The sequence below is a fragment of the Pongo pygmaeus genome, chromosome 14, assembly GCF_028885625.2.
Source record: "Pongo pygmaeus isolate AG05252 chromosome 14, NHGRI_mPonPyg2-v2.0_pri, whole genome shotgun sequence".
Classification (NCBI taxonomy): Eukaryota; Metazoa; Chordata; class Mammalia; order Primates; family Hominidae; genus Pongo; species Pongo pygmaeus.
The window spans coordinates 58,601,704-58,621,407 of record NC_072387.2 but is presented as its reverse complement, the minus strand read 5'-3'; the positions used below and the strand labels follow the sequence as shown (position 1 = coordinate 58,621,407).

At 37.0% G+C, this 19,704-nt stretch overlaps 1 long non-coding RNA gene across 2 annotated transcripts in view; it reads left to right on the top strand.

Moving 5' to 3' along the window:
- Positions 1-19,704, top strand: part of LOC129011612 (uncharacterized) — a 58,105-nt gene that overhangs the window by 28,886 nt on the left and 9,515 nt on the right. The window contains exon 4 of one of the 2 annotated variants that reach the window (XR_008493377.2): positions 3,260-3,734. The exons of the other annotated variant lie outside the window; for it this stretch is intronic. This is a non-coding gene — a long non-coding RNA (uncharacterized LOC129011612). Of the gene's footprint in view, positions 1-3,259; positions 3,735-19,704 lie in introns of those variants that run through there. 2 annotated transcript variants of the gene reach the window in all.

Below are 19,704 nucleotides of genomic sequence, written 5' to 3'. Positions count from 1 at the left end.
AAGTGTTTTTATATATTACCAATCGTCTGTCCACCTTTTGCTTTAGTTTCAGTGCCCATATTATAGAAGGGTCCATGTCATAAAAGAAATCAAAAGTAGTCTTGAATAATTGCAACCCTTCTGCCAGACTCTCTAATGTCAGTGCCAGCAGTATATGTCTGGCACTGCTTCTATGTTGTCTTCCTCATCTGGCACTAGTTCAGAACCAATCATCTCGATCAAGTTGTCTGTTAATTTCTGTGGTGTGGTGTCTTAGCTGTTGAATTTCTCAAAGATCCATATCTTGAAACCCTTCGGCCTTCCCCCACCATACCTTTTTTTGTCATATCCACAGTCTCTTTCATGATTTCCTCGATTGTCTCTGTCATAAATCCTGTGAAGTCATACACATCATCTGGACACAGTTTTCTCCAGGAATGTGTTTAAGACTTGATGGCATTCACAGCTTTTTCTGTAACAACAGTGGCATAATCAGTGGTATAATTCTTCCAGACTTTCATGTTATTCTATCAGGGTTCTCTTCCACAGCATTGATAGTCATTTCCACAGAATACAATGTATAATGAGCTGTAAAGGTCCTTATGACCCTAATACAGAGGATGAAATAAAGACATTGTGTGGAGGCACATAGACCACCTCAGTGCTTTTGGTGTTGAATTTGTGGTTCTGGGTGGCCAGGAGTATTGTCCAATATCAAAAGAACTTTAAAAGGCAGTCCCTTATTGGCAAGGTACTTCCTGACTTTGGGAACAAAGCATTGATGGAACCAATCCAGAAAAAGCATTCTCATCCATACCTTCTTGTTGTACAACCAAAAGACTGGCTGCTGGTGTTTTTTCCCTTTGAGGCTCAGGGATTAGCAGCTTTATGGCTAAGGGCAGCAAACTGACTGCATTTGCACAGAACAGTAGAGTTTGCCTATCTCTTCCTGCCTTAAATCCTGGTGCTTGCTTTTCTTCCTTACTAATAAATGTCCTTTGTGGCATTTTCTTCCGGAATAGGGCACATTTATCAGCATTAAAAACCCATCCTAGGCTGGACACGGTAGCTCACGCCTGTAATCCCAGCACTTTGGGAGGCCGAGGTGGGTGGATCACGAGGTCAGGAGATCGAGACCATCCTGGCTAACATGGTGAAACCCTGTGTCTACTAAAAATACAAAAAATTAGCCAGGCGTGGTGGCAGGTGCCTGTAGTCCCAGCTGCTCAGGAGGCTAAGACAGGAGAATGGCATGAACCCAGGAGGCAGAGCTTGCAGTGAGCCTAGATGGCACCACTGCACTCCAGCCTGGGCGACAGAGCAAGACTCCGTCTCAAAAAAAAAAAAAAAACCTGTCCAGAATTCTCCCCAGCGATTTTCTTAATGGTGTCTGGGAGCTCATCTGCTGCCTCAAAGCTGCTTCTCCTGTTATCTTGACATTTTTAAAACCAAACCTCTTTCTGAAACTCAAACCATCCTTTGCTGGCACTAAATTCTTCAGCTTAAGATCCCTCACTTTAAGTTGTCTTAAAATGACTTTACTCTTTCTGAAAAGAGACTGTCTATCTGGTATACTACCAACTAGTGTAATAACTGGGACGGTGCCTGGCATATAGTAGATATTCAATAAAATATTTGTTAAATAATTTACAGGCACCTTTTCTATTTGAAAAAAATTATGTTTAAGTTTTTATCTGGAAAATGTATGTGATGAGGGGGACCCTGAAGGATAATTCCTTAATATAATTGATAAATACAAATATATGTTATATATTTCTCAAGTGAATGCAAACAGATTTATGTTGGTTACAGGTTAAAAATTGTGCAGGCCAGGATGGGCGCAGTGGCTCACGCCTGTAATCTCACCACTTTGGGAGGCCAAGGCAGGTGGATCAGCTGAGGTCAGGAGTTCAAGACCAGCCTGACTAACATGGTGAAACCCTGTCCGTCTCAAAAAAAAAAAAAAAAAAAAAAAGTGTGCAGGCCAGGCATGGTGGCTCTTGCCTATAATTTTAGGACTTTGGGAGGCCAAGGCAGGAGGATTGCTTGAGGCCAGGAGTTCAAGACCATCCTAGGCAATATATCAAGACCCTGTCTCTACAATAAAATAAAAATGTAAAGAGCTGTGCGTGGTGGTGTGTACTTGTAGTCCCAGCTACTTGGGAGGCTGAGGTGGACGGATCACTTAAGCCCAGGAGGTCAAGGCTGCAGTGAGCTACGATCATGGCACTGTACCCCATCCTGGGCAACAGAGTACCCTGAGATGAGAAATAAAACAAATCCTGTAGCTCTTGATCTTCCTATTCCCTACCTATTTCCGGTCCATTTACCAGGTAAGGAAGTATACTCCTAAAGTTTCCACTTACTCAGATGTAGAAATGAATTTCTTTTTCTCTAAAAGATACGGAAACTGCTCTCTTAAAAAAAGAAAAAATAAAATAAAAAACAATTAAAAAACATTGTGCAGAAACTTGAGACAATAAGGAGCAGAGTTATATGTGAAATCCAGTTTGCTTAGATAGGAGATTAGCTACATATATTTTTTATTAATGGGAAAAATACTCAGAAAAAATTCATATGGTATGTGACCCTGTGCTTTGTATAAGTAATTAGATATTAGAATGGAAGAGCAAATTTTAGTGCTTTGGTTGTGTACATCACCTTACTATTCTGTAATAGATGTATTGTAACTTTAGCATAGTCATTTTAATGATGAGAACATGGGGCAAAAAAGATTGTCCAGGCTTGAATGGTGGCACCACTAGAGTGGTGGCAATTTTCTGATATCTTTTAGAGAAAAGGAATTTCATTTCTACATATGAGTAAGTGGAAACTAGGAGTTTCTTCCTTACCTGGTAAATGGGCCAGAAACAGGGAATAGGAAGATCAAGAGCTACGGGATTTGTTTTATTTCTCATCTCAGGGTACCAAATTAACTCATCATCCCAAGGATTCATATTTTAGAATTACTTAAGGATTCATATTTTAGAATTACTGTATCAAATGATATCCAACTCTAAGAGAACTTCTAGTATGAAGACCAGTGTTGAAAGCAAAATATTTAGATTATTAATAACAAATTATTTAAGGGAGAATTAGTTTGTTTAGACCTTTTTTTCTTAACTATATTTGGAATTAAAATGTCTTAATTAGATATTTAATAAAATTAACATTTAGAATTAAAGTATTTTTCTTTAAAAGTATATTTACATTTTGCTAGCTTAAGTTTATTGAAACTGAGCTCTTGTATGTCATTTCATGTTTTTCCCTTGATGTGAAGTCTTATCTATTTGATGAAGATGTCTTTTGAAAGGTGTACTGCAAGGAACAAAATGTTTGTAAATTCTGCTTTTACCAAGGTAAAGATCAAATTTTATAAATTTACTTGTTTGTTTATACAAGGAAAAATAACTTCATATATTGAATATATTCAAAAGTTTAAGCATTTAATTGTATTGCCCTGTTAAGTTGGCATAGCAAATAAATGCTTTTCTTTTCCTCATTTTATTCTTTGTGTTTCCTAACCCATAGCACTGTGCTAGGCACAGAATGGACTTCAGTTAAGTTTTTGATGTAGAAATGTTTTATTATTCTACTTAAAATCTCCTTAAAAATAATTATGCATATTACATCAATGTTATAATGTTTAAACATAAATTTTTTTACATGCATTCTTTTTTTTTCTGAAAGAAAATATTTTTTATATTCTTTAGGCGCGAATGTATGTTTAAAAAAAACAAAACCTTGGAGTAAAGTAGCAGCACATAATGGTTTGTGGATTTTGAAAAGGTGCAGGCCATATTGTGCTGCCTCAAAAATACAAGGATCTGATCTTCTGAAGAAAATATATTTCTTTTTATTCATAGCTCTTATGATAGCAATGTCAGCAGTGCCTTAGCAGCACGTAAATATTGGCGTTAAGATTCTAAAATTATCTCCAGTATTAACTGTGCTGCTGAAGTAAGGTTGACCATACTCTACAGTTGTGTTTTAATGTATATTAATGTTACTAATGTGTTTTCAGTTTTATTGATAGTCTTTTCAGTATTATTGATAATCTTGTTATTTTTAGTACGATTCTGTAGAAATGAATTAATACTAATTTTTCAGATGTATTCTCTTAAAATAGTATAACTGCAATTTAATAATTGTATTGAATGCCATCAAGTTTTTTTAAAAAGCTTATGCAGCATTAGAGGAATTTATTTTCATGCACATTTATATTCAACATAGACATTAATTCAGATTTTTACTTGGGATAAAACAAATTTTAGTTTTCCCTTTGTTTTGAAATTAGTTTTAAAATATGTCTTTATAGATAAATATAAAATATATTAAGCATTTTGAACAGAGCTTAGAAGACAATATTTAGTACTGTTTCTGAATATTTCTTTATATCTGAAGGGGAAAAGCCATCAAAATATGTGAATTAAATACCTAAAATTCTGATTGTCAAAACGTCACACTTAACCATAACTTTAAAGGTAGGAAAACCCTTACAAGTGACCAACCCACTCATTGGATAGCTAAAGAAACACAAAACTCAAATAATTTGATACACATGACAGATTGGGGTCTTAGTCTTATGTCTTCTAACTTTATAACAGTATACTATTTTTTTCATGTTTTTATTAAAATGTTTTCTTAAATCCTTAGCCAAAGATTTTTGTTTGATAAGTCAAAAATAAGGTCTTGTTTACTTTGTTTACTTTTTTATATTCAAGATTTAACTCAGAGTAAGACCAAATTATGATTGTAGTTAATTTTATTGATATAAATATGTCAACATAATTTAATTTTTTTTTTTTTTTACTTTTTTGTATTTTTAAAAATTTTTATTAAAAATAAAAGATGGCCAGGTGCGGTGGCTCACGCCTGTAATCCCAGCACTTTGGGAGGCCGAGGCGGGTGGATCACTAGATCAGGAGATCGAGACCATCCTGGCTAACACGGTGAAACCCCATCTCTATTAAAAATACAAAAAAATTAGCCAGGCGTGGTGGCGGGCACCTGTAGTCCCAGCTACTCGGGAGGCTGAGGCAGGAGAATGGCATGAACCTGGGAGGTGGAGCTTGCAGTGAGCCGAGATCGCACCACTGCACTCCAGCCTGGGTGACAGAGGGAGACTCCGTCTCAACAAAAAAAAAGAAAAAGAAAAAGAAAAGTAGAGCTGGGTACAGTGGCTCAAGCCTGTAATCCCAGCGCTTTGGGAGGCCGAGGAGGGTGGATGACGTGAGGTCAGGAGTTCAAGACCAACCTGACCGACATGGTGAAACCCTGTCTCTACTAAAAATACAAAAAATTAGCTGGGCATGGTGGCACATGCCTGTAGTCCCAGCTACTCGGGAGACTAACGCAGAATTGCTTGAACCGGGGAGGCGGAGGTTGTAATGAGCCGAGATCGCGCCATTGCAATCCAGCCTGGACAACAAGAGTGAAACTCCATCTCAAAAAAATAAATAAAAATTTAAAAATTAAAACTAACTAAATAAATAAAAATAGAGACGGTGTCACTATGCTGCCCAGGCTGCTTTCAAACTCCTGGGCTCAAGCAGTCTTGCCTTAGCCTCCCACTGTGCTGGGATTATAGGCATGAGCCACCACCCCTGGCCTAATTTAATTAAAATCTGAACAAAAGGCCAGGCACGGTGGCTCATGCCTGTAATCTCAGGCCAAGGCAGGTGGATCGTGAGGTCAGGCGTTCGAGACCAGCCTGGGCAATGTGGTGAAACCCTGTCGCTACTAAAAATAAAAAATTAGCCGGGTGTGGTGGCGGGCATCTGTAATCCCAGCTACTTGGGAGGCTGAGGCAGGAGAATCACTTGAATTCCAGACTGGGCAACAGAGCAAGACTCCATCTTAGCAGCAACAACAAAAATCTGAACAAAAATGCTCTATTTACGTTCTTTTCCTTATCTGTAGTGTTTTAAAGTCATTAAACTTAAAAATGATGTTCAGGAGAAGATGAGTGTATTTGCATAGTGTATCATAACTCTGGTATTATTTTGTACAAGGAGTGTCTTAGAGTTTTCAGTTGTAACCATGCAGAAAATCTACAAAATAAAAGCAGTTGTTAATTAGTCCTTTACAATCTATTTTGGAAATTTATGAAGTACTTCAGATGTAATTTAAGAAATTGTATTTGAGCCAAGCATGGTGGCTCACACCTGTTATCCCAGCACTTTAGGAGCCTGAGGCAGGCGGATCACAAGGTCAAGAGTTCGAGACCAGCCTGACCAACATGGTGAAACCCCATCTCAACTAAAAATACAAAAATTAGCTGGGCGTGGTGGTGCACGCCTGTAATCCCAGCTACTCAGGAGGCTGAGTCAGGAGAATTACTTGAATCTAGGAGGCGGATGTTGCAGTGAGCTGAGATCACGCCACTGCACTCCAGCCTGGAAAGGAGGGGAAAGGGAAAGGGAAAGGGGATTGTATTTGAGGCTGGGCACGGTGGCTCACGCCTGTAATCCCAGCACTTTGGGAGGCCGAGTCGGGTGGATCCTCTGAGGTCAGGAGTTCAAGACCAGCTTGGCGAACATGGCAAAACCCCGTCTCTACTAAAAATGCAAAAATTAGCCAGGCATGGTGGCGGGGGCCTGTAATCCCAGCTACATGGGAGGCTGAGGCAGCAGAATCGCCTTAACCCGGGAGGCAGAGGTTGTAATGAGCCGAGATCATGCCACTGCACTCCAGCCTGGGTGACACAGTGAGACTCTGTCTCAACAACAAAAAAAGAGAAATTGTATTCAAAAGCTTAAGGACCTTTTTGTTTAAATTCTAATTTGAAGATAAAATATTATATAAAAGTTCTCATTTTTTATCCAGCAACATTTTGTTCCGAATATACCATACATAGTGGATAGAACTAAATGCCAGCATTTGCATGGAAACACTGTCTTGGTGCTTTTAAAAATCATTTATCAAGCTCTTAACTTGTTTTATTTCCTTTCAACCATTGCATGAAAGACTTCACCAAATATATAATTTTTTATTCCACTAAAGATATTCCAGGACCTTACACAAATGCTTAGAATATTTATTGAATGAATTACAAAGTTTACCCAATACTGTCTAACATTTTTTAGAGCAACCCAGGAGTTAGGTGTTTTTTGTTTCTTTTTCTTTGTATTCCTAAATATATCTGAAGTCAGGTTTTAGAAAACTATATTCAATCTGTCTTCTAAATGATAAGAAAAAATTTGCATTTTACATTTACCAGATGATTCTTTATATCTTTAAGTGCTCTTAAGTATAATGAAGGATCATTTGGAGCTCTTATAGCTAAATGAAAACTTTTCTTGTTTTTAATCCTGACAGTGGATTAAAGGAAAATTGAAATATTTGAGAAGTAAGAAAATATAGGAAAAATGTTGCATTAAAACTTATAGTATGTACATTCCAGTCTCTTCTTAGAGAAGAGGAGGTGGCCTGTCGATATCTAATGAAAAATAACATTTAGGAAACTCTCAACAGTACTGGATGTTTTATTTGTAGAGTTATAATTTTGAAACACATAAGGAGCCAGCAGTAAAATGAAAGTTTATACCTTTCAGTGTTAATCTTATTTTGGCTTTTTGTTTTGCAAAACAAACTGCACATAGTTATATAGGGGTATATATTAAGTTTTCATTTTTTCTTGTTTGGAAAAAAATACTAATCTTTTTCATTTAGGTTTCTTTTTTAATTGATGCCAAAGAGTTCCAATATTGAACATCTTAAGTCTGTTACTTGGATTACGGATTGAGTTTGGAGCTTACTCAGAGGACTACAGGAGAGTATCCAGGAGGTAGCAAGAAATGTATTTCAGTCATTGTATTTGCATCTTACATTCAAGTACAAATCTCTCAAGATCACACATTCATATGTGACAGTAGATTTGAAAACTTAGCCTAGCTGTAGACTAAATTCCGTATTTAACATTAAAGATTTTCTTCCATCAGTTATGTATCTTTTTGGTTAATATAGAGTTATAGGTGTTTTTAAGCCACTAAGTGTCATTACTGTTACATGCATCAGTTAGCCCTACTTGGATTAGCAAGATTATGCTTTCATAAACTATTCTTTCTCTAAATTAATATATTTATATATTTAGAAGTTGACATTCTAAATCAAATTGTGTTTTTTTCCTTTTGCAGGTGGATAATTACTGTACCTTCCTCATGGAAAAAGTTTTATTTAAAGTGTTATTTCTCATTGAATACTATCAAAAAGGAAAAAAAATGACATAAACTTTTGAGATAGATTTGGCTCTAGTAAGTATTTAGATATATCACTTGCATATCTGGGAGAAGAAATAAGAGACTATCATCAATACATTCCCATCTACTAAAAAATTTTCTTTTACACATGTCAAGGGATTACTTATAACTTCCATTTTATTACTAATAGCTCGAACCCGTTTAATGAAGACCAAACTCCTCCACCAGAAATTTAAGTTTATGTTCTTACTTTGTTTACTTATAAAATACATCTCAGGTATTTTGGATGTCTTTTTTTTTTTCTAAGCCTATATGCAATGAAAAATATGTTGGCAAAATAAATGTTTAAACCTTTTACGTTAAAGTTACTTTGAAAGATGACAAGTTAGCTGCTGTTTTTGTCTACATTATACTGAAATTAAATGTTTATAATTTATATTTTGGGTTTATTTATTTATAAATCATGGAGTTTATGCAAAAACATGAGTAGTACAGATTCTCCTCCAATTCTGTAGGACTTTGAATAATGTGATATTTTTCTTATAATTGGACCCTTGTGTTTTGAAGAAATGCCAACTGCTTGAAGAATCTTCTTGTTATTTGTATTATTTGCTATAGGGTTAGATGTTGAGAAATTCTGCTGACAAAAAATTTTAAGCCAGTTTTACACTAAATGTTCCTCAGTCTGATTAATTTGTTATTGGATGTATTCTGTATCTTTCTTTTGTAATTTGTAACTTTTACCCACTTAGCACGAATGATTCTATTAAAGAAAATCATTAGGAAGTGGTAGAAACTTTAAATCACCCCAGAGTTTGCCTGTTTCCATATTTTATTATCTTATAATCTTTGGGAGTGCTTACACTTATAGAGCTAACATTTTCAGAGATACAGGTTCTCATAGTACCACTAAAACTTTCTTCCTCTTTGGACTGAATACCTATAATTATAACTATATGGTAGTTTAAGTTTCCTTGTGATTAGTCAAAAATACCATTTTAGTATGAAGCAATGAAGTCTATTATTTGTTGTCCCATAATTGAGAAAGCTTAAATACACCTTTTATTAAGAGTTTGTAAATTCTAGCTTAGTCTACACAGATTTTTATATCAATTTGTTTATATTTTTATTAATGTCATTTCTGGAAGTGTGAAAATGTTAATGTTCGACAAGCAACATTAAAAATAGATTTAAAACATTTATATAGAGAGAGGTACACATTTATTTACTGTTTAGGTACTGAATATTATCACTTAATAAAAAATATATATCCCAGCCCCCTTGGAGCTTATTAATCTTAGGGGTAGAGGAGTGAGTGATGGAATGAATGGACAAAAAAACTGGTAGGTACTATATTTGGTATGTCAGAGAGTGACAAGTTCTGTGGAGAAAATAAAGCAGAGAAAGTGAGAATGATGTGATAAAGGTGTTTGTAAGGCAGAAGAGAGAGATTTTTAAATAGTATGGTCAGGAAATACCCTACAGAGATGACATTTGAACAAAGACCTAGAAACAATAAGGGAGCAAACCATGTAGGTACCTGGGAGAAGACCCTTCTGAGCAGATGAAATAGCAAATACAAAGACCCTGAGGCTGAACCATTTTTTGTGTGTACATGGAACAGCAAAGGGGCACATGTAGCTGTGATCAAATGTAAACAGGAAGAATAGTAGCTAATAGGATCAGAGAGTTGATAGGGGCCATATCTTTAGCTGTTTAAGCTACAAGATATCTGAGCTACAGATTCAGCTTTTCATACTTTGTTTTGAGTGAGTCTCGCTCTGTTGCCCATGCTAGAGCGCAATGGCACGATTCTCGGCTCACTGCAACCTCCGCCTCCCAGGTCCAAGCAATTCTCCTGCTTCAGCCTCCCGAGTAGCTGGGATTGCAGGCACCCACCACCATGTCCGGCTAATTTTTTTGTATTTTTAGTAGAGATGGGGTTTCACCATATTGGCCAGGCTGGTCTCTAGAACTCTTGACCTCGTGATTCACCCACCTCAGCCTCCCAAAGTGCTGGAATTACATGTGTGAGCCACCACGCCTGGCCCAGTTTTTCATACTTCTTTAAGACAATTTTGACAGGTATATGTGCCTTAGTCTATTTGATGTCGGCAGATAGGACAGAATATTTTTATGAATCTGATTTGAGATTAGACCCCCCATCAGACCACTTAGAATACAAACAGAATGTTTAAGTGGGTGGTTAATAGGTATGTGTGTGATGATCAGGACTTTGCAAATTTTGCATTGATGGCTTTGAAAGTGTTTTCTGCGTGATCAATTTAGGTGGATCCAAAACTAATGACTCCAAGAAACACGCTGAATTTGCTCATGTTTGTCATACCGAAATGAACCACAGTGTCTTTGATTCCTTCATCCTTGAAATTTCTACTGTAGTTAAGTACTTCGTTGTTTTTCACTTATTTCTATTTAGCAGCATTTTAACTAGTTCTTTGCCTCTAGCTGTTTTTGTTGTTGTTTTTGAGAGAGAGTCTCGCTCGGTTGCTCAAGCTGGAGTGCAGTGGCACCATCTCAGCTCACCGCAACCTCTGCCTCCCGGGTTCAAGTGATTCTCCTGCCTCAGTCTCCAGCGTAGCTGGGATTACAGGCATCTGCCACCACGCCCAGCTAATTTTTGTATTTTTAGTAGAGACAGGGTTTCACTGTGTTAGCCAGGCTAGTCTCAAACTCCTGACCTTGTGAGCCACCGTGCCCGGTCACCTCTAGCTGTTTTAAACTAACAATTTCATCTTCTATATAGTATACACTACTTTTTTAATCTTCCTAAAATTTTTTTTCCTATAGTGTACAATTTAAATTTCTTACTTTGATATCTTGTGGTCTTGTCCCAACATTTTCTATGTTGTTTAATTTTTCTTCAAATGAACTAGTCCTAATCCATTTTTCTTTCTCTTTGCCTTTATTTATGCCATTTCATCACTCCAGTCCTCCCCCAACTAATGCCTGTACATTTTTTTTAGTAAGGCAGAATTTCTCATGTGCACTGTTTCTTGACCTTAACAGTCTAACATTAACCATCCTTCCCATGGAATGAACATATTATACCTGTAGCTGATAACCTTTTTCTCTACTTTCGCAAACCTGAGGTATATAACACTTCTATCATTGTTTCTCATTTATTCATATAGGTTAACCTTTTAAATGTATTAGCAATATGAAAAAAAAGTTATATTTAAGAAACTTCAAAACAGTAGCCTAAACATCAGGTCCCAAGATTCAGATATTAATTTTATGCTGACAAGTTATATAGTTGACTTTTTAAATTCTTCAAATAGTTATGTATGAACCAGTTACAATATATCCTTAAGATTTATAAACATTAAAAGTTTTCCAATATTGTAAAAGCAATTAACAGATACACTTTTTAAAGAAGTAATCCATATGTTTGTTATGGTATTGTTTATAAAGCATTCAATAATAAAAGGCTGATGAAATAAAATGTTCAGTAGGATACTGTGCAGCTATTTAAAATAGCAAGTGAATATTTAATGAGCTAAAAAGCTGTTCATTATTGAATAAGTAAAAGATTATCAAATAGTTGAATAGATTCACCAGAATAATTCATATGCTACACTGTTTTACTGGTTGACTGGGTGAGAGATAAATCTTATAGGGGTGGGAGGAATCTTCTTGATTATAAATAAGCATGTATGATTTCTGTGATGGGCAAAGTTTGTTTTTTGAAAAGGAGAGAGAGAAATCCTTGAAAAATAAAAGTGATTATTTGAAGCAACCTTACCTCCATATAATGATTTACTTTTGGAAACCTAAAAAAGGGAATCCTACTTTGTTGAGGAACTTTAGACATGATAATGAATTAACTGTCATGAAAGAAAAATTTCAAAATCAGATAAGTTTAAAATCAGCTTCAGAGGAACAGCTTGCTCTAAGTTCTCAAAGCAATATTGAAAAAGAATTCAAGAATTACTTCTTGAGTTCGTGGTTGAGAGATTTCTCTGTCATTTCCCCACTCTTCAAGCACCCCCAGACCTCAAAAAAAGGTAAGTGTAAGAAAAGGAGTATTTAAATCTCTTTTAATTTGAAACTATATTAGTAAACAAACTAAAGAAATACAAATCTGGTTTATTTTATAGTGATAAAGATTTCATAATGCAATGAAACCTTCATATCTAAAAATTAAGCATTTTTCTGTTAAGTTTAATTTTTCGTAGCATAAAAGTACTATATAAACATAGAAACCTCAGGAAGAGCAAAAACAATTTGTTTAAAAATCATTTTTATTATCCAAAAGCAGTTATTAGCCTTATATATACACCCTACTAGTTGCATATTTGGATTAGTGAATTTATTTCTTAACCCAATTCATTACTGTGCCAGGGACTAGAAAGATTATATTTCCTCTAGAGAAGAGGTTTAGTGCTATGCTTCTGGCTCAGAAATATTTTCTTTAGATTTGAGTTTTATCTAAAAATTACCACTAACTTTATATCTATTCCATAGTATTATAATGTAAAAATGCCTAAGATTAGAATTTTTCCTCAAGATTGAGGATACAGGAAGATGCATCTTGTTTACTCTGGCTTCCTCCTCTACCATATCCACATGTCATCCCCAAGGATACCTTTTCATAGTGAAAACAATTTGAGGCAAGGGAGGTCATGAAGTATTCTGAGCAGGAGAGTAAGAAAAATAACTTCTGGAATACGTGTACTGGTCAGAATTTGCTTAAAGAGAGAAATTTGGCCACGGTGGCTCACGCCTGTAATCCCAGCACTTTGGGAGGCTGAGGCTGGCAAATCACCAGAGTTCAAGGGTTCAAGACCAGCCTGGGCAACATGGTGAGACCCCATCTCTACTAAAAATACAAAAATTAGCCGGGCATGGTGGCGCACGCCTGTAGTCCCTGCTATGTGGTGGGGGGCTGAGGCAGGAGAATTGCTTGAACCTGGGAGGTGGAGGTTGCAGTGGTCCAAGATGGCACCACTGTACTCCAGCCTGGGTGACAGAGCAAGACCCTGCCTCAAAAAAAAAAAAAAAAGATCTAAGACCTGTATATCAAATTATGAGTTTGTTTCTTTTTTTGTACCTCAATAGTTACATTTATCAAAAAGCTGAGCTGTTGTAAAATTGTGGAATTCACATTGGATATTTAAAAACATTTCTTACTATTAATGACAACCAATAGTTACAGATATTTCATTTTAAACATGGTTATAAAATGTAAACATGATACTAATAAACTCAATGTTTGGCCTGTCTAGTATAATAAATATGTTTTTGTCAGAATTTGACCCATTTATGATGTAAGCAAAAATGATATGCCTTAATCCATTTGTCTCACACACTAATTTTATAATTTAAAAGAGCAATAGTAGTTTCATTCAGAAAGACAGGTTTAAGGCCAGGCGCAGTGGCTCACACCCGTAATCCCAGCATTTTGGATCACCTGAGGTCAGGAGTTCAAGACCAGCCTGGCCAAGATGGTGAAACCCTGTCTCTACTAAAAATACAAAAATGTGGCAGGCGCGTGTAATCCCATCTATTTGGGAGGCTGAGACAGGAGAATCGCTTGAACCCGGGGGGCAGAGGTTGCAGTGAATCGAGATCCCGCCACTGCACTCCAGCCTGCGTGACAGAGTGAGACTCCGTTTCAAAAAAAAAAAAAAGGTTTAGAACCAGAGAAGCAGCTGGGCTAACAGAATAAACTATATTATTTTGGAAGTCTAAAAGTCTGGCTATTTTGGAGGAGGGGTGTTTGCTGCCAAAACAGGCCTATGGTTCAGATTTGAAGTCAAACCCTCTGTTATGCCACTTTTGTCAGCATTTTAATGGGTGCTGGGCAAAAGCAAAACTCCGTCTCAAAATAAAATGACTCAAAGCCTCAGGTCCATAGTAGTTAAGCTGTTGTGCCATTTTTGAATTAATGATTTTTAGATGTGTTTAGATAACCTCCAAAACCCGAGGAATTTGAAGCTTTTTGTTTGTTTCGGTTTTGGGTTTTGTTTTGGTTTTTTGTTTTGTTTTGCGACAGGGTCTTGCTGTATTGGGAGTGCAGTGGCACAATCATGGCTCACTACAGCCTCGATCTCCTGGGCTCAAGTGATTTTCCCCACCCAGCTTCCTGAGTAGTTGGGACTACAGGCATGCACCACCCACACCCAGCTAATTTTTAAAATTTTTTGTTAGTGATATGGTCTCACTTTGTGGCCCAGGCATGTCTGCTTCTGGGTTCAAGCAGTCCTCCCGCCTCAGCCTCCCAAGGTGCTGAGATTACGGCATGAAGCACCATGCCTGGCCTGAATTTGGAGCTTTAAGAATTGGTAACTTGTTCTTTCTAGAAAGTTCTACATAGGTATAACTTCAGGAAAAAATTGTAATGATTTTAAAATACTCCCTATATTCTATTCATTAAGAAACCAAATCCCTTTGATGTTTCTTTATTTTCAATGATACCAGATGGTCTTGGTGTCTGTATACTCAAGTTGGAGAATTTAATTAAGAGTTTATAGGTAAGGGTTCAGCAAATTTCAAAGCTAGCATGCAAATTATTTATTTTGGTTAAACTGTTATTTGCTGATAAACATTTGTTCCCCCAGACCGTTGTTAATTGGCAGTCTTGGTATGTAGCTCATATCAGGCCACATGTAGAGTATGTAGATGAATGTGAACCAACTAGAGTGGATTCAGAGAATGGAAACCATATGAGGTGTTTGAATGTCATGAGGAGTGGCTAGAGGTACTGAGAAGCCTGCTTGAAAAAGAAAAAAATAATTAATCTTGAGACTTGTTTATTCTTTATTGCACAAGAGGGCAAAACTGGGCAAATCAAGTTTCAGGGAGGCAAATATAAACTCCAAAGCAAGGGTTTTCTACTAGTAGTGGATGTGTACATTATAGAAATGACTGCCTTACAGGACCTTAAAATTGGTAAAATGGGAAAAACACTGTTAATCAAGATAATAAGGCATTTTTTGAAGCGAAGCAAATCACCATATCAGCTTGAACAAATCCTAGCTTTAAAAATGTAAGGCAGAGCCACGCACGGTGGCTCACGCCTGTAATATCAGCATTTTGGGAGGCCGAGGGGCGGATCAGGAGGTCAGTAGTTTGAGACCAGCCTGACCAACATAGTGAAACTCAGTCTCTACTAAAAATACAAAATATTAGCCGGGTGTGGTGGCTCATGCCTGTAATCCCAGGTAATCAGGAGGCTGAGACAGGAGAATAGCTTGAACCCAGGAGGCGGAGGTTGCAGTGAGTGGAGATCGCGCCACTGCACTCCAGCCTGGGTGACAGAGCGAGACTTTGTCTCAAATATATATATGCAATGAAAATACTAGGGGTAGGGACATAATGTTTAACTATCTCTAAAAGCTCTTATAAGTTAGCGCTTGTCTTAAGATTTCTTTGAGGCGGTAGGAAGCCCAGTATAGAACTGGATTATTAAGTAGTCATTTCCCTCTTAAGACCATAAAAGCAAATAAAGGTGAAGAATCTGGATAAGCAGGAAGGAATTCCACAAGGATATATAATCATACACTTTTGATTTGGGGAGAATTGAGTTAGTGGTATCAAAAGAGGATTTTTTGATGTTTATATTCTAGGACGCTTAGACATTAATGAGACTACGGAGCCATAGCTTAGGTTTAGAAATACTACCCTTGGAATTCTTGTTCTGTAGTTAAATAGGAATTTAGCTTCAATTAGAGTTGTGTGTGTGTGTGTTTTTCCCACTACCAGGCACATAATAGGTGCTCAGTTATTGATTAAAAGAAATGTTCCCAGTAAGATCAGTCTTACTCTGAAATTGGCAGTGGGTCAGTTGATTCTGGCATCATATATGCAGAAAATACTCATTCTGTACTGTCTTTGCCAGTCTTTTGAACCTAAATTATTGTTGAGAGTTGATTAAACAATATCGCTTGGTTAAAAAGATTGTTTTTAGTTCATCCTTTAATGCAGGTTCTTTAGTTTTCAAGTCCTTTTTAGACTACCCTGATTCTCTTCCAAATTATAAGATTATTGATATGAGAAAGAATTGTAAATGAACATCAGCCCTGACACATTTGTTAATATTTATTTGCCCCCCTGGAACATAGGCCAGTAAATTTTTATTATTTTATGTGATTATTATAGTGAAAAGGACCCAAACCATCAAATAAAAACATTTTAATAGCTACCTCAAAGGGTTGTTGATTTTTCTAAAGTGTATATGGAAAACTCAAGGTTTATGTGCTGTTATTAGCGGTAGAAATAGTAACTGCTAACACATTTAGTGTTTATCCTTTGCCAGCAACTTTCACATTTATAAACTCATTTAGTCCTCACAGCCACCCTCAGAGAGGTCAGTTGTTATCCATATATTATAGGTAAGGAAACCAAGTCACAGAGAAATAGCATGCCTCATGTCACATAACCAGCAGGCCGGGGAGTCCAGATTCAAGCTCAGATGGTTTGACTTCGAAGTTTATGCTTTTAGGAATTATATCTACAGCTTCTATCCTATAGCCAACAAGAGTCAGAGGAGACAAAACTACATAAATAAATGCTCAGAATGATAGTGATACCTTCCTTTTAGGTAGTACTTTTAGTTTCCAAAGTACTTTTTAGTCTTACTTTATTGTCTCGTTTAATGCTGGTGTCTTGTTTAATGCTAGTTTAATGCTACTTTTATGCCCAGGTCTTCACACATTGTACTGACTGCTTCCATTGAAATAGAAATCAGAGATAGTATGATAGGCTTTTGAGAACTTGTTTTAGAAGGGGAAAAAATTAGAGACTAATAACACACTGACATTTTTACAACTTATTTTTTGTAATGTCTTAAAGATAGGTTTGTATGTGAAAATACTAAGTACAAGTTATCTTCTCATTCTCTACTGGTCCCACCGCCAGGGAGTCATGCAATGAGAAATATATTTGAGTAACATTGGAGATGAAGTGTATATGTGTTCATGGCATTTGTGTATTTGTGGTATATGGATATACATACAGACAAATGAATTTAATTAGAGTCCTTAATGTAATGGCATAGTTCCCTGAGAAAACTACCTTCACCCTACTGTCCAGAGTAAGTCTACACTATGTACAGGTCATACTTGGTCGTTTTTAAAATATTAAAGCACCAGGCCAGACACCATGGCTCACACTTGTAATCCCAGCACTTTGGGAGTCTGAGGTGGGTGGATCACCTGAGGTTGGGAGTTCGAGACTAGCCTGACCAACATGGTGAAACGCTGTCTCTACTAAAAATAAAAAAATTAGCTGGGTATGGTGGTGCATGCCTGTAATCCCAGCTACTCAGGAGGCTGAGGCCAGAGAATCGCTTGAACTGGGGAGGTAGAGGTTGCAGTGAGCCAAGATCATGCCACCGCACTCCAGCCTTGGCAACAGAGTGGGACTCTGTCTCAAAAAAAAAAAAAAAAAAAAAAAAAAAAAAATATATATATATATATATATATATATGCACACCAAATGTCAGTTAAGGACACTGTCCCTCTGGATGTTTACCAAAATCTAGAAGAGAAAATACACCTTTTGCAACTAAAAGGCTGCAAACTAAATAATCCAAATTCTAGACATAGAATTTTCTTAATATTTCATGTCAATTTAAAGATTTGGACTTATGGCAAGGCTTAATAACAATCACTAATTTCATTCTACCTCTTCTAGAGCAATAATGGTAGTGTAGCAAATTCCTATTCATCCTTCATTTTTTTAGGTATTACCTCAGAACGGCGACCCCACCTCCCACATATATACACTTGTGTTAAAAATTAATAACTGCCGACCGGGCACAGTGGCTCATGCCTGTAATCGCAGCCCTTTGGGAGGCCAAGGCAGGAGGATCACCTGAGGTCAGGAGTTCGAGACCAGCCTGGCCAACATGGTGAAACCCCATCTCTACTAAAAATACAAAAATTAGCCACGCGTGGTGGTGCATGCCTGTAATCCCAGCTACTTGGAGGCTGAGGCACGACAATCACTTGAACCCAGGAGGCGGAGGTTGCAGTGAGCTGAAACCATGCCATTGCACTTCACTTGGGCAACAAGAGCGAAAGTCCATCTCAAAAAAAATAAATAAATAAATAACTGCCTTTTCTGTACTATCACCCTTAAAACAGTCTCATTATTGCTTATGTTAAATCATCACATGATTTACGTGCTTCTATATTTCCCTGCTATTAGCCTGTAAGGCTAATAGGCTTGAGCCCAGAGGCTGTCTTATTGAACTCAGGTCATTTGGTGACTAGTATAGTAAATAGAGCTGGTAACCTCATATACATTCAGTAATATGTTAATTCTCTGATTAAAAAATATGTTGATATCAATATTGGTATGGCTACTCAGAAATTATCTTTTCAGTAGAATTCTAGCCTCAATTAGATCAAATTTATAGATCATCAACATCACAGTTTCATTAAAGGATCAGAGGAAAAAAATGAGAAGCATGAAATGGTACTTGCCAAGTACAATAATGTAGTTTTGTGTCTAAGATAAGTCTTTGTAAGGGCTCTATTTCTCATTGAGATAATGTGCCAGCTGAGGAATAAATTTTACAACACTTCTTTTACCTCCTTGGTAACAAGGACAAGAGAAACCTTGACAATATATCTGATGTAAATCTTAAGTCTCTTAGCAGACTAAAATGGATTCCCAGATGTTTTTTCTGAGATGTTGCAAGAAAGCACTGCAGAGGTCAGGAATTCCAGTTAGGTTTGCTACTAGCTCAAGATACAGGGTTTTTTTAAGGTATTAAGTTGTAATACTTTCTAAAAGTATTTAATTGCTGTTTTTTCCATTTCATCATTCATCTGGTTGGCCCTATGGTTTCTCTACAGTTTATTCCTTAAGACAACTTCAAAATCCAAGGCAACCTTGCTTAGGCTGATGAATTCAAATTAGCTTGTATGTTAGAATCCAACAAGAACAGGAGTTAATAACTTCCTCTTTCTACCTCATTAAGAAACTATTTCATTTGTATCTGTCCCACCTGAATTGTAAGGCATGACCCCTTTTCCTAGCATTGCATTTGTGTTTTTCCCAGCATCTGAATTCTACCTGCCCACTCAGACCCACAGTACTCTGCTTCTGGATCTTGCCTATCTAAATCCATAGCATTCAAATGCTTTGCCCTGAAATCATCTGGCTTTTGGACTACACTGGGAAATCGTCTGGCTTCTGGACGACTTTGTATAGGGACCCAAGTATATTTCCAAATTAGGCCTTCCATGGAGAGAACTCCTTTTTTAAAAAGTAGTTGAGAATTCCCTTTTTTTTTTTTTGACAGTCTTGCTCTGTCACTCAGGCTGGAGTGCAGTGGCCTGATCTTGGCTTGCTGCAATCTCTGCCTCCTGGGTTCAAACAATTCTCCTGCGTCAGCCTCCCAAGTAGCTGGGATTACAGGCACACACCACCACGCCCAGCTAATTTTTGTACTTTCAGTAGAGACGGGTTTCGCCACGTTGGCCAGGCTGGTCTCGAACTCCTGACCTCGTGATCCACCCACCTCGGCCTCCCAAAGTGCTGGGATTACAGG